The sequence below is a fragment of the Strix aluco genome, chromosome 5 (genome assembly GCF_031877795.1).
Source record: "Strix aluco isolate bStrAlu1 chromosome 5, bStrAlu1.hap1, whole genome shotgun sequence".
Lineage (NCBI taxonomy): Eukaryota > Metazoa > Chordata > Aves > Strigiformes > Strigidae > Strix > Strix aluco.
The window spans coordinates 33,519,853-33,534,856 of record NC_133935.1 but is presented as its reverse complement, the minus strand read 5'-3'; the positions used below and the strand labels follow the sequence as shown (position 1 = coordinate 33,534,856).

At 47.7% G+C, this 15,004-nt stretch overlaps 1 protein-coding gene across 1 annotated transcript in view; it reads right to left on the bottom strand.

The window, feature by feature from the left end:
• GRIN2B (glutamate ionotropic receptor NMDA type subunit 2B) overlaps positions 1-14,518 on the bottom strand; it is a 203,587-nt gene extending 189,069 nt beyond the window's left edge. Inside the window, exon 1 of the mRNA XM_074826859.1 lies at positions 14,249-14,518. The gene's annotated coding sequence lies outside the window, so the exon portion shown is untranslated. The remainder of the gene's footprint in view (positions 1-14,248) is intronic.
• Between the last annotated feature and the right edge of the window lie 486 nt (positions 14,519-15,004).

Genomic DNA, 15,004 nt, shown 5'->3' with positions numbered 1-15,004 from the left:
CCCCTCCAAATCTTGTCCCTCCAAAACTCTTCCCCTGCCACCCCACCTCCCTTCCTCAGATCCCCTACAGGCACCAGAGCCTCCAACAGCTCCCAAACTAGTTCAAAGGCACTGAGACAGGGTGGCTTTAACCCCCAGACACACCCATCTCCTGCAGGGCTTCCCTGACCCCAAGCTGTGGTTGATGGCATGAAGTCCAGTTGGGCTTCTCCAGCCTAGAGGAGGGAGGAAGAGGATGGAGGAGCAAGAGGAAAGTGGGGTGCCACAGGGTCAGGGATGGATGGATGGATGGATGGATGGATGGATGGATGGATGGAGAGCTAGCCCTGGGCAGCACTGATGCATCACCTCTGCAGTTGTTCAGCTCTGTGGGGGAGAAGCTGCTCAGTCCAGTCCTGCTTCCTCTAGCCATGAGGCAGGTGCGGCTCAGCAGTGTCTAAATGAAGCGGGTCGCGGGTCCTTAACACTGTGCCTCTGGCTGCACCTGGTCCCCCTCTGCTCTAGGCCCCAGATGAAGGGGGACACATCTACCGTGCTGATCAGGCTGTAGCACCAGCTTCCTTCTCCCTAGAAAACAGGGGAAAATAAAGCACCAGCTACTTCCTCCCACCACCCTCTCCCATGCATATGTACTGCTAGTTCAGGTAAATTTATGAGTCAGCTTTCTCAGTCCCCCATGGTCCAGGCTTTCCCAGGATAGGAATGCAATTTACTGCCAGTGAAAGTCCAATGAGGTGTATAAATCTGCGCTCCTGCCACCGCCTATTCTCATGACCCATGTCAGCCCACTTCCTCCTCGAGAGCAGCAAGAGGTCTTCTGCTTAACTTTCCAGTCTCCTGTGCCAACAGAAAGAAGTGAGGGAAGAGGCTTAGCACAACTCAGGTCACTTGAAAAGCCACAGTGTGTGTGAATTGTCTGGATTTATGACAGTCGTCAGCACCACTGAAAAGATCCTTGCTACAAGTAACAGGATCAGTTTGAGCAGAGGGAAAACAAAGTGGACTGAATAAGAGTACAAAACTGCAGAGTACCCTTCCTTTGGATGTTCAGAAAATGCAAAATGGCACAGACACACACATACACCTCTCCCACCCCTACACTTTGTACTTACTCGAAGTCCATGGGTCCTCCTTGCAGACCAGTCTACAAGATCTTGAGATGCTTGAAAAAGACCAGACCTATGCGTACATACAGAGGACAGGAACTCCAGCCAAACCACCTGACTGTATCTCCTGGCACAGGCCAAGGATGGGCATTTTCTGTCAAATGCTGATCAGCATATACTAGACCAGCTCAGCCAGGATGGAGAAGGTCAGCTCGGCTTCAGCCAACTGGGAGCTGACTGTGGTCAAGAAAAACCTTAGCATGGATCTTACCATCTTGCTCTAGCAAGCAATGAGACAATTCTCAATTACATCTTCTCCAAGCCCTCCAGTTCTGCACCAAGGAACTCCATTCATTCAGTGCACTGCAAGTGCTGCTCAAGGTTGTATGGCTGTTCCCCAGTATGTTCTTTTATTTCCTGGTATGAATGTCATATGTTTCATTTCCAGTTATGTTAAGAGGCACAGCTTAACCTGCTGCCTCCAAGTGAAATTTGCCTTCTCTTTACATTGTTATGTTGATCTTTCATTGAACAGACTATTTCTGGGTGCTTTTATCCAAGGTCTGTATTTCTTTAGCTGGTGTAATAAATGCAGCATTTCAGTAAAGCCAAGGTTCAAGTTGAGTCTTTTGCATACAAACTTCTCCAAACCCTCAGGCTTCACCTAAAGAACCTGTAGATTTGTCATATCCAGGAAGAGCATGGGACCAAACACTGTCTTTCTGTCATCTCCTTTAAGTTCACTAAATATTTAGACATCCTATAATAAAGGAAATTAAGAGTTTTAAAGGGAATTTAGGTCTTTAGCTCTTTCTTTTTTCTCTCCCTCTGGATCTCTGACAGCAGTCAAGTTCTATGGTTTTCCTCCAAGTTTTGTCCTGCAACTTCTAAACTATTGTTTTATATTGCTCTTTCAAAGTCATTCAGATTATGAGAAAACACAATTAAGTTGCTTTAAAAGTCTCAAATTCTGTTCAAATGGAAATTTCAGCTATGCCCAATACAGCCATTTTAAGCAGTTCTTACCAGAGAGTCATTGATTTTTCTCCTCTAGGCACAGTCCATGAGGATTTGGGGGAGGAAACTCGACACAACTTAATCTGATCCCAAAACTGAATGTCAACCAGATTCTATACTTATTGCTGTTTTATACTGCAGGAAAAGCAATACATTAGGCGATCAAAAAAACACCTGAAAATACATACAGCAAAATAAATGTTGATGAATCTGTTGGTATCCTTAAAAATCATGTCATTTAATGCTTGAAAACCAAGAAAATCATCAAATATGAAGACAAAAAAATAACACCCATTGTACGCAGCTAACGTCAAGGATTTATGCAGCATTCATTGCAGGCATCAGAATAGGACCTAGACAGTACCTCAATAGCTCTTTAAGATGTTCCTCAGATGACAAAAGTGAACAAGTTTATACACAATAATGCTTTGAAATGAAGCTCATTCAAAGAAATATGGCAAGTCCTTGCATCTCGTACCACAGAGCAGACATACGAAGTCAATCCAATCCTCACCACAGCCCGTGCCAAGACTCTGCCGGACTTCAGAGGGACAGCGGAGCCAGCCTCTGGGCTGCAGCTGAACCCTTGTGTAGGTACACATCACAACTTGTCCTGCCACAGTTGCCAAACTACAGTATCACAGAAGACTGTCACGTCAGAGAAGATACATGGATTTCTGTATTACCCTGTGCACTTAAAAGGACACAGACTGCCAGGGCAAACCTTCTCTTTAATTTTCTGTTTTGTTTGATTTTTATGCTTCATCATGCAAGCAATATTTTCTTATGAAACATCGGCCTTGGCGTAGATGGGCAATGCTTCTAAATGCATGCAGGCAAAGATGTACAAAGACATATAATTAAATGTCATTCTTACACCAGCTCCCTCGTGGGACACAGTAATTATAGAAGAATCAAGCCCTGTCCATCTCTTCTTAGCTTTCCTGCAGCATCGTGAGAGACAATTGTCTGTGCACTGCCAAGGAACAGCCCTATGATACCTAGTCATGTCAAGGGACCTCACATGTCAACTTGCCACTCTCTGGCTTAAAATTAAGGTCTGAGAAGCCCAGAGATCATGGCTGGGCTGAGCTATATGGACATTGCTGTTTATTGCAAATTCAAGTCATGTTTGGGAACAATTTACATCAGTCCCAGACTGAGGGATCTCCAAGACTTTACGTTCAAAAGAGATGGACTATCAGGTAACCAGTTTTCTTACAGTGGAAAAATACAAGGCAGAGGACCAGGGATTAGGAGACTTTGGATTCCTCCTGGATTGATTTCCAAATTGGGTGGTGAAAGAGGGATAATTTAATACAACTCCTGTCTTTTCCAGCCCCCAACCCTGTACATCCTTAACATGCATACACACAGAACAAAAGAGAGACTTAAAAGCCTTTAGGAAGTTCACCTATGTAGTCTGCCTTTGTAGTCAATAAGGATTAGCTTCTCCAGAGGGCAAGTTGGAGCACATCCATTGGGCTCCTGCTCTACACTGCCCTTCGAAGGACTCCCTGTTTTTCCACCAACTCCCTGGAGATCCTCTGGAAACAAGTCTCCCACAGCTAGTGTTAGCTTCTAGAAAATGTCCCTTTTCCATACAAAAGTCAAACATCTCACCAAGCTTATAAAAGCAAATGTATAATGAACAACGAGAGGGGATATACCAAGGGATATGAACTGCAGGAATAAAAATCCCAAGTGATTTTAAAGATCTGGAGAACTACTTGCACATTACAGGAAATGATAAAAATTTTCATTGAATCAATAACTCTGATTTCCTGTCAAAGAGTCTCTGTAATTTTCATCCTTTGTTTAAGAGCATTTGCTTGAGGATCAGTTGTTTGCTCCCTGGAAATTCACCTCCTCCTGTCACTTTTTCTCCCACCTGGAGTCAGCACTGGAGCTGGATGCTAAATGAAACGTTTTGTTGTTACTGGGAAATACAAATGCATCCGAAGCAGAACAAGAACAAACCTGTGCTGCCTAATTTGGAGGGAGAACTAGCTCCCATGTCTCCCATATCTCAGAGGACTCCACAGTCTCTGGGCTATGGAGCCTGCTTCTCCATTTCTTTCATGCTGAAGTCATTTCCTTTTATATAAGTAATTACTTTATATTGGGCCAAAGAAACAAACTGCCTCCACAGCCCAGTCGTTACAGCACTCCCTCTCCAGCACAATGAATAGGCATTTATATAAAGTAGAACAGTTCCAACTGGAAAAGTTCCAGCTGAAAAAGCATTACTGCAGAGGACCCAGTAGTCTGGGCCCTCATGTTGGCTAGGACAGCCTCAGGGACAAGTCCCCACTCCAAAGTATGCAGGATAGGAATGCGTCATCCAAAACCCAGTTACTTTTCTGCTTAGCAGGCTGCTCGCTATTCTGAGCTTTCCTCTGCTTTTTCCTGAAAACACATCAAATGCTCTAATTAATTTCAGTGCAGAACTAGCAAAACCTATGAAATCAATTTTTTTTTTTTTTTGGTGGGGCAGTAAACGCATTTCCTGCCACATTCACTCCATTACAAACCTCTCCTGTCAAAAACCTTAATCACCATCTCTAACATCAAAAGTTGAAGTCAAGGATCTCTCTGACAAGTTGTGAACAAGGAACATTATTTCAACTCAATGTCCTAACAACAAAAAAAAAAAAGTATAAGACTATTAAGACGAGGTATGTCGTTAACCAACACTCATCTCCTATTTTGTATCTCCTGGTTTCTGAAAGTTGTTACTCCCTCCAGTAAAAACAAACTGCACAGAAAGGCTGCTCATGTAAGACACCTGCTGTGGGCACCCAGCTTCTGCTTCAGAGAGTGTTGAGGCACAGGCATTCAGCTCCTGCAAAGTTCTCTGAGCCCTGAAGTTCAGAGATCCTTTTAGCCCCTTTACTCCCCATTGAAATGGTACAAATGAAAAATGGATAAAGCACGAACCTTACAGCTCTCTCTGAATCTCTGGTTTGAAAGTTTGCAAACTTTCAAACCAGGGATTCAAAGAGAGCTTTCTGTAAGAGTCACTACGTCTTTCAAGGCAGCCATCCCACAGCTATCCTATTTTTCTAAGCTATTTAGTTTTTATCTCCTCCTGTTTAGAGTACAGGCCCTCCTTCATGTAATGAAATGATTGCAGTGTCTTTTCTGAGATTCTCTTTAGGCTTTTGTGGCATTTACCACCTTGTTACTTCCAGATGGATTCTTAAAAGCTTCCTCCCAGAATACTCAAATACGCGGTACCTCAGACCACATCCAAGCTGGTTTTATACTTTGACTTTCAACGTTTCAGGACACTATCTTTGCAATTTTAATTATATATAATATTCACTGTTTCGGTAATAAATTAGAGGGTAATTTCAAGTTGCACCAAAAATGTGGAGAGCTGAAGAGAAGAGACTGTGAGAACAGATTATGTCATTCTGTCTCTTTCATTAGACTCTCCCCTGGGGATTGTCAGCCTCTGATGTTTCAGCTTGCCTCTGCCTGACACGAGGGAATCTCCCCTGAGATGCTTAGGCCACTGACTACAGCAGCCAGCGATAACAGAGAATTATAGAGGAGGAGAGAGAGGAGTGCAGGGATATGCGGATCCCTCCTGTGTGCTTTCCACGCAAGCGGATGCCTACGTGCAAGTAGCCGCGAGCTAGTGCATTTTTGTGCATTTCCTCTGCCATAATGTACTTCAAGTGCATTTCTCAGCAGAGTCCTGTGACAGAAATTCCCCAGAAATCCAGTCGTGTGCAATTAATTAACATCCTGCTTTACCTGGCACAAAGAGATTCACAGCAGCAACCCTTTCTCCATCCTCCTCCTGGAGTGGCTGGCAGCATCCCTACACCTTTCCATGCAACAGTGGAGCCGTTCTCCTCACTGCAGAGGCTTCAGAACCATCTGCCCCCAGAGGCTGTGAAGATCTAGGATTGCCCTTGAAATCAGAGCCAGCTTTAGGCTCTTAGCAGATCTTCTGAAATTCATTTCCAGGTGATGTTCATTCAGGGCCTTCACCTTTCACGTTCCAAACATCCACTGTGTATCTCCAGGACCTCATTTCCAGCTGGGGATGCTGCAGTAGCAGAAGTCCCATGTGACAGAGGGAAAACATAGTCCCTTGTTATAACAAACTGCAACTTCTCACGTACCCATATCCCTCTATGTCCTGTTCATAGCCCACAGCCAGAGGCAATGCATGGCCACTGCTATCTTCAGCTATCATGATCAGCTATTATGCCTATCACCTGAAAATAATTTTTTGTTCATTAGGCAATCAGCTGTGATGTAGGACATGGCATTTGTGCTAATAAATTATCAGTGGGTTCATGACACCAAATCTTATCTGTCTCAACTGGCTCCTAATAACCATCTCAATTTATAGTCAGTTTTGAAATAGTGAACTTAATAAATTTTACATTTGTTTCCTTTTGCAAAATCCTCCAAATTCTTCAGAGGTCACACACGCAAGAAACTACGTCCACATGAAAGAGTTGTGCGTATTATCTCCTCAACAGTTCATGCCAACCCTAACTAAGCAATTAGGAGAAGAGGTAAAATAAAAATCTTAAATCCAAGTATAATAAAAAAGATAGCTCATTGTGTTATTTCCTTCATTTGAGTTTGAGTTTGTCCTGGACACCTGTATAGAAAACTCCTGATTCTTACAAAAAACACCAGAGGTCAGGATTACACATTTGTTGCTCTGATAAAAAATAGTGTAATCCACCAGCAAGGTTGTACCATAGTCTCCACTTCTGCTGATGCACAGGAGGATGTAAAGCAGCATAAGCTTTAGGCCACAGAGCACATTTCCAGTGCTGGCCAAATTCACACTCTCAAAATGGCACTTTCAGCCCTCTAAGCTTGGCACTTGCAGCCCTCTCAGCTACTAGCAGGGAAATCTCTACTAAATCAAAGTAGGGAGACCCCTCTCTGAACCCATTAACAGAGCCACCCATCCAAACCCCAACCATGCACAGGAAACTCCTCCAACTCAGAGCACAGAGAGGTGCAACTGTGAAGACTGGCTAGTGAAGCAATGATTCTCCGAAACCACGATGCTCGTGGCTCCCCAAATCTTATTCTATCTTCTGGAAGCAGCAAAGGTGAGTAAACAGAAGGCACCTTTAAACTGTAGCTCATCTTGCAAGACAAAAGAATGAAATAGCAAGGCATGTATTTTCACATCGTTCAATATGTGATGATATACATCACCTTCCCTTGCAGTATCAGGTTTTGGCACACTAGCTATTCAGATGCTGCAATAGTGTAAAACCTTGAAAGAGATGGCTACAGACAGGTGAAGCTCCTTAATGAAAGAGACACGGTCTCAAACAGCCCACCTTATCCCAGGATTCAAAAGAACTGCACCTGCAAATGCTAAAGCATCATTCACATGGGACAGGTTTATAAGTCTCTTCTTGCACAGATTTCTATACTGAAGCTCTAGCTGTCCCCCAGGATGGGACGTGCTGTCACAAAGTACCAGAGGTTTTGAAAACCAGACCTCTATGGGGAGCTCCTGATATGCTCAAGCTGTGTCACCAGTCAACACCATCATGTTGACTCCTACAGGTACCGTATGAGATTTGGAGCACAGGGCCAAACCCACTCAGATGGGGAGGGTTTCCTCCAATGGGACAGTCAGTCACTCCCTCCTGCACACAGAGCAGATCAACCTCCTTACCTTTCTTCTAAAGTTGTTTGGTTACGCATGCACGTATCATCATCTACGGTTCACTGGAGACAGACTTTATTAGATACAAAGTCCTGATAGCTCAGCACCTACATCTAACTTTAAACATCTTCAGTCACAGCCATTCTGCCATGTTTATCAGCATCTTCTACTGTCACTAAATCATTGCTGCAGTAAATATTTAATTTTATGTTTAATCCGTATTCTCTCTGCTTCATCTTAAACTCATTTATTTCCTGATCTGTCCTCAGTGACTAATGAGAATAATTGGCCCCTGTCCTCTTTCTGTAACCGTCTTTTAAGTATTTGCAGACAGTTAGGTATCCACCCACAGTTGTCTTTTCTCCAGACTGAGCTTGCCTGGCTCTCCCAACCTTTCTTCACAAGTCTTGTTTTCTCTGATCTGTGATCATTGTCTTTGTTCACATCCCCACACTCTCCCCATTCCTTTCCTCTCTTAGAAGTGCAGCCCCCAAACAAAGTGCAGTTATCTAAGCAGGGCTTAGCCGCATCTGTAAATATGTGTTAGACATATCATTTCACTGTTTTGAACAAACAAGGATTGCATATGGAGCTCACACATGGGCTGGACAGCAGGTCCAGTAGAAGATGGTGGTAGCTTGAGTGATTCATTTCTTGATCGGTGGTTCAAATCCAGACTAAGAGTGAAATAAGAACTGTTCCCATTTCACAACTAGATAGCTACACACAGACAAAGTAGTATAGCTGACTGCTACATTGAGAAGTAACTCCAGTTTGTCACATGGAGAGTTAACTGGATGTGAGCTCCTGACAAAATAATGACCCATGGATTATTCATGGATAGAAACTAGTGGCCCCACACCTGTTTTGGTGGATGAGCAATCAGTAGAGAAAGCCACCAAACAGGCCATGAAGACCAAGTTCTCATTTTTTCCCTAGAAGTGTTTATTCCCTATAAATGTTTCAGCACAGCCATGCACACCAATATTAATGACACTGTGTGTGCTCTGGGATTACAGAAATCTTCAGTATCCAGAGCTGGCAACCTAATATTTTACTGGAGCCACTTTCAATGGCTGTTTCCAGTTTTGAACCTTCCTTGTGGATAGGGTTAGAGGTATAGGGAGTGAATGCTGCAGAAATCTCAGCTTAGTATCCCTTTCACTTTGAGCCAGTAACCACACTCATTTGTAATTTCTCTTTTTCCCCAGATGCTTAATCAATTCATCTGTATTCGTGGCTCTGAAACATGATCTTTGATTGCTTGTGTTAGAAAGGGAAGAGAGACGCCCAGCATACTTTACGGTCTGCAAGTACCCTCTGTATTAAGAAGTATCAGCTGACAGTGAGTCTCAGAACATGTATCCTTTTCCTCTCCCCTTTTTTAGTGACCCTGAGTTCAGAAAAAGCAATATTTTTCCTCCACATTAAGCATATTCAGTGTATGTGTAAAAATTAAAGAAAGAGAAGCCAGTCCCTCCTCCTGCCGAGAGCCAGCATTCTCTCCTGCTTCTAAGAAAACACTAAATAAAAAGCAGCCTTGACTCAAGAGGTCCAAATTAGCCATGGTTTGAATTGACTTGCTCATAGCCCTGTTTGCACACTGCCTAGGGCCACGCATTTTTTTTTGAGCGCATAGAGCAGTTTTTTTCTCTGCAGTTGACCTCAGGCGCAAGGAGGTACGCTGCTTGGTTTGCACAGATCACCATCATGCACTTGGTCAACTTTTACACACACCAGTTCACACGCCGATGCATGATTCTAGCTGGGAGCTGGTAGTGTGTGGCTTAAAAGAAGCCATGAGCTCTTGAACTATGAAGGGTAGGTTCGTTTAGAATTTTTTTCCCTGACATGAAAGGTAGCTTTGACATTTAACCTGGCCGGGTCAGTCTTTTGGCTCCCAGGCACTTAGCACCATGCCACTAATTTTGCCAGAGCAAGCACCAATCCATATCTGCCAGGAACCTCCTCTCCTGTCTTCAGATGAACAGACAAGCATGGTGGATAAGCCAGAGGGATGGTGGAGCCCCCTTTGTAGCTGAAGAAATGGTCTTTTTAGTTCCCATTGTGACGCACTTAGCTGAAGCAGAAACACAAGGCTCAGAAGGGAGAAGACAGCATCAGCAGGAGGGCCATGCTTAACTTTAAGTATCTTATTTTCCTCTGGTTCACCTGCCACATAATTCAGTGCTGCGATCTTCAAACTGCCATTTCATCTTATGCAGGGAAGCACCCAGGGCAGAAGCTAGTCCACCTGACTGCAGCGAAGCAACGAAATGAGTAAATTGATTCACTGTGGTTTAAAGCATTCTTGTGGATGGGTGGGTGGAGGACAGATCAGGGTAACAGCAGATAAGTTATCATCCATGTTTCTCCCAACCACTCCCTGCTTTTCTATCAAGTGTAAAAACCTCTTGAAGAAGACTGATCACAGAATCGCAAAAGAGTCAGGCAGTCCTAGAGCCCCTATGTCAGGCAGAGCAGATACTAGCAGCATCCCACTATAGATTAGGCAATCACAGTACCTCTCTCAAAAAGATCTAGTCCATCTCTCCTATTAACTAATCCATTGCTTTGTGATAAATTGCAGCTTTCACAAAGTACAGAGAAAAATTTTGTAAAAACCCTCTGCATAATCTCCAGCTGCAGCATAACTCTCCCCACTGCCCACCAAGCCTCGCTGGTAAGTAGCGTACAGGCAGAGTACAGCTGTGGCTTCCCTAAAGGCCGAGAAGATTAAACCTCTAGGGACCAGACCTCAGTTTGGACTATCTCACAGGCAGCTTTTGCACATCCTAAGGAGCAAAAGACGAGAGCGGGAAATGGAGCCCATTGCAGAGACAAGCAGTGCTGTCTGTACAGCACTTCCATCCTCTGCCAGCTTGTGGGAATGAGAAAACAGCACCGGGAATCAAATCCAGACCTCCCACATGGTACTGCAGAGACACTGATTCCCAGTGCCAGCCCAGGCAATGCGAGTCCAGCGTGGGAATCCAAGTGCAGATCCATACGCTAGCGCAGAATGGCTCTGGCACCGGAGACAAGGTCCACCTGCCCTCTTTCAAACCAAGCACAAGAAACAGCCCCAGCTGAGCTCCAACAAATGATGAAACACAGAAATTAATGCTGCCACCTTCTCCCCCCATAGGTGAGGGCTTGGAGTTGGGGTGCTGGTTCATGGGTTGATAGGTGTTTTAAACAGGGGCAGTTGGTAATCCAAAATGAGGATTAAACAAGACAAAACCTAAATTATTAGATGGGGGTGGAGGGTCGCCCCTGCTCTGTATTTTCCATCTCTCCATGATCTCTTCATGCTCTTGCATGCACAGCTACAATGTAAAACTCAGCCACCAGTGCAGGTATCCTGAGAACCCTGCCCAGACCAGGACGGCTGGGGGCTGCTCCTGACACATTCCTTTGCCCAGCTATGGTCTCACCGCCAAAGGGATCGCAAGAGGTACCAGCACTGGCACAGGCTGAGCTGGGCTGGTGCAGCAGGTGTGTGCCACCAGATCAGAGCCCAGGTTCCCCAGGAAGATGAGTAGTGGCTTTTTCCCTGCTGAGATCTGCCCCTGCATACCAAAGGCAGAGCCAAGAGGAAGCTGAAGCGGATCTCACCATCCCCAGGCTGTTTCCCCACTCCACCCTCGACCTGCTCCATCCTGTCCCAACCCTCTGAGACCCCCACCCAGGACTGGGAGACAAGCTGGTGTGGTGGGGGGCCAGAGAAAACCAGGATATGCGGAGGTGACAAGAGCTGCTGTTCTGGGGTGGCGTGGGTGAGTGCTTGAAAATCACCCCTACCCACACCTCCCCTCTTATGGAGAGCACCCTGTACCCACACACACGCTGCCACTCTGCTCCAAAGCTGCAGTTGGGGCACACCAGGTCACCCCACACCCCAGGGTGCCATGCCCCTGCTCTGCTCCACAAGGCCTTGGGCTGTGGTGTAGCACTGGAGCCCCAGGAACTGGTGGTGTTGCACACCCAGTCCTCCCTGCCTGCCCAAGGGGCAGCTCAGGAGGGATCAGCTGCCTCCCCCCACACACACACAGCTTGCAAGGCCTGAGGTAGCTGTGCTTGATAGTGTGAGGGGCAATATTAGAGGGCATCTCCTTTTGCCCATGCTGGAGCTGGCAGGGAAGGTGAGGAAAAGTCCCAGGTAAAGGTAACAGCAAGAGAGACCCTGTGGTAAAGGCAGGGATGAGGATCAGGGCCCATGCTCCCTGCCCCCATGGTTGACCATCAAAGCCACAAGACCCCTCCCCAACTCCCATCCACCCTGCACTACCTCTGCCCAAACCTGGCCCAGGTCACGGATGGGAAGGACCATGGCAGGGATGCAGCACCCGCTTGGGCCTGGTACCCTGCAGGCAGGGCTGGCAGCTGTGGCAGGCAGTGGGCGGGCAGCGCTGGGCACCACGCTCTCTCCAGGGGAGCACACAGCCCAGCCCGGCTGTCACCCTGCCAGACACCCCGGGCAGCTTTCCCCCCTTCCCTCCATCTGCCTGAAAAGCCCGGGGTGGGGGGCAGAGGGGCAGGGGCTCAGCCGGGCTCGCCCAGCATCTGCCCTCCTCCCTCCTTGCCGTGCATCCCCCCCGGTGCTTGCTCTTTTAGGGGCCATCACGGGTAAATGAGACCCGAGGGAGGGGGCTGCAATCCCCCACCCCGGGCGGTGCTGGGGACCCGGGTGGATCCGGCAGCAGTCGGGAGCTGCGGGACCTGAGAAATTCCTCCCGAAAACGGGAAAAAGGCTCCCACACGCCCTCCTCCCCGCACAGGTAAACTTTCTACTCCCACTTGCGGAGGGAAAGGGAGGGAGCGCTGTGGCAGGGAGGATCCAGGCGCGGATAAACCCTGGGAAGCCTTAGATATTTATAGAAGCACAGCCAGAATATGGCAGGAAAGGTGGCTCTCAAGCCTCGACAGGGAACCGTTCCTGGTTTTTAACAATAGCTCGACGAAACCCCCTCAGAAATGTGGGAAACAGCCACCGGATGGAACAAGGCGAGGGAGGGGGTGGCAGAGGCGCGCCCCCGCCGCAGGATGCTCCGGGTACCTCAAGGGCTGGGGGCCCCCACCGCCGCCCCGGCCCCCGGCTCCAGGGCTGGGGGGGGGGGCGGCCCCCTCCTTCCTCCTCTTACTGTGGGGTGAGACACTTGCTCTGTATTGCCTCCCCCCGCCCACTGCCAGGCCTCAGGTCTGCTGTAGGGATGAGAGAAAGGGGGAGGCGGGTCGGAGGGAGCCTAGGCGGGGGGCTGACGGTGACGATAAATGGGGGGGGGTGGGGGCAGTAGCTCGCCCCTGCCCCCACCTGCCTCTCTCCCGGCGTGGGGGCTCTCAGCCCCACGCGTGCCGGGTGAAGCGGCGCGGCAGGCACGGGCTGAGACTTAAAATAACCCCGAGACGTTCAACACCTTGTGCCCGGCGCTCCCGCACCCCCGGCGCTCCGCTCCCTTTGTCTTGCCACCATCTTACGGGAAGACTCACATGTCACGTTACGGTCGGGATGCACCGGTGTCTCTCGCGTACCTACAGCCGAGCGGCACGATAGCCATTTTGCATCCCTCCCGAGTGGGCTGGGGAAGGGGCTGCTTGCATGGGGACGCGGGGTGCGAGGCGCGGGGGGCGGGAGGGGGCGGCGGAGAGGGGCCACGGTGCCTTCTGACAGCACCAGGGAGATGGGGATAAATTAAAACCCGTGAAGTTGCCTGAATACAGCGCCTCGTAGGTTCAGGTTAAGTCTCTTGACGTGCTCAGACTTAAAATAGCCCTTCACCTCCACGCAAGCAGGCGCACTCGCCCCGGCGCTGGGCGGGCTCTTGCCGCGGTGCCAGGGGCGGCCCCGGCCCCCCCTAGGGGCCCCGGCCCAGGCCCCCGCGTTAGGCCGCTCACGATCGAGAGGCCGGCGTGGGTTTTAAGTAATGCACCACCCTCCTCGGCAACAAGCAGGTTTCTACGTACTGTTATTCCTAATGAGCTCGATTTTCACATCAAAGCATGACAAGGAGCCGGTGGACCAGTGAAAAGAAAGAGGCAATTTGCGGATGGGTGGATGGGTGGGTGGGTGGATGGATGGCTGGATGGATGGGAATTATCTTCGTTTTCACCCCTCTCCAAAGCCGTGTTCCTCCTCCCGTGTCTTTCCCGACCCCACCTGTACGCCCTAAGAAAAAAATCACAAGGGACTTTCCCCCGATTCACGACGCGGTATGTAACTCAAAGCATCCCTCTCGCCTTCTCTTCATGTCCTATTTGATGAGCCAAGAGGGAATCAACATGTCTGGTGAATGTTCCCCCTTTTTCTTTTTTTTTTTTTTTTTTTTTTTTTTTGCTGTATCTGCTTCTAAGAACAGCATCCCTAAACCTTTTGTTCTACCGTGAGTGGTCTTCCCTGGGCAAACCCGTGTACCAAAATGAGCTGCCAGCAAAAACACAGAAACAGGAATTTCCCTACCTTGGTTTGTAGAAGCAGAACCTCTAGACGGACAGATCAAGGGAGAGAGCATGTTGGGAATGTCCAGTCTCCTCTTCTTGCTTGCATATCCACATAAGAAGAATAAGGGTCGGGGGGCAAACGTGGGGGAATAGGTTAAAAAAAAAAATCCTATTTGGCTGTAAAAAAAATAGAGGATTCTTTGTGGCAATCTTGCGTCTTGAAGCAGTGCAAATTCAAACGCCGGAATCACTTCAGAGGATATTCAGCACGAGTGGTGAGGATCATTAAATGCAGGTTCCAGAGTAAGCATTCCTTTTGCCTTTTTAATGATTATTGTTATAATTATTCTTTTTTTTTTCCTGGAGCCCTAGTGGAGGAGGCTGTGTTTAAAGCAACTGGAGGTCGGTGCCGTTCGTCTGTGAAGCATGATTATCCTCAAAGCGTCCCCTTCCTGAAGGGAAAAATAAGCATCAATTTTGTATTAGAGGGGTCTGGGGGGGATAAAAACCGCTCCCCAACAAAGACATTAATATATTGAGAAGAAAGGGAGGCAAAACGCATTTCCCAACAGTGCACACAAGCGGAATAAAAAAAAAAAAAAAAAAATTAAAAAAAAAACAGCTGGCACGAGTCTATAAATAATTCAGATACGGGCTGACTACACCATTCCCGGGATAGGCATGCATACGAGACGGGAAACCGGGCGCGATGTGAATCGCGGAGAGAAAGCGAGGCCGCCCCCCCCGCAGCCCCCTCCCCACGCACGCACAGCAT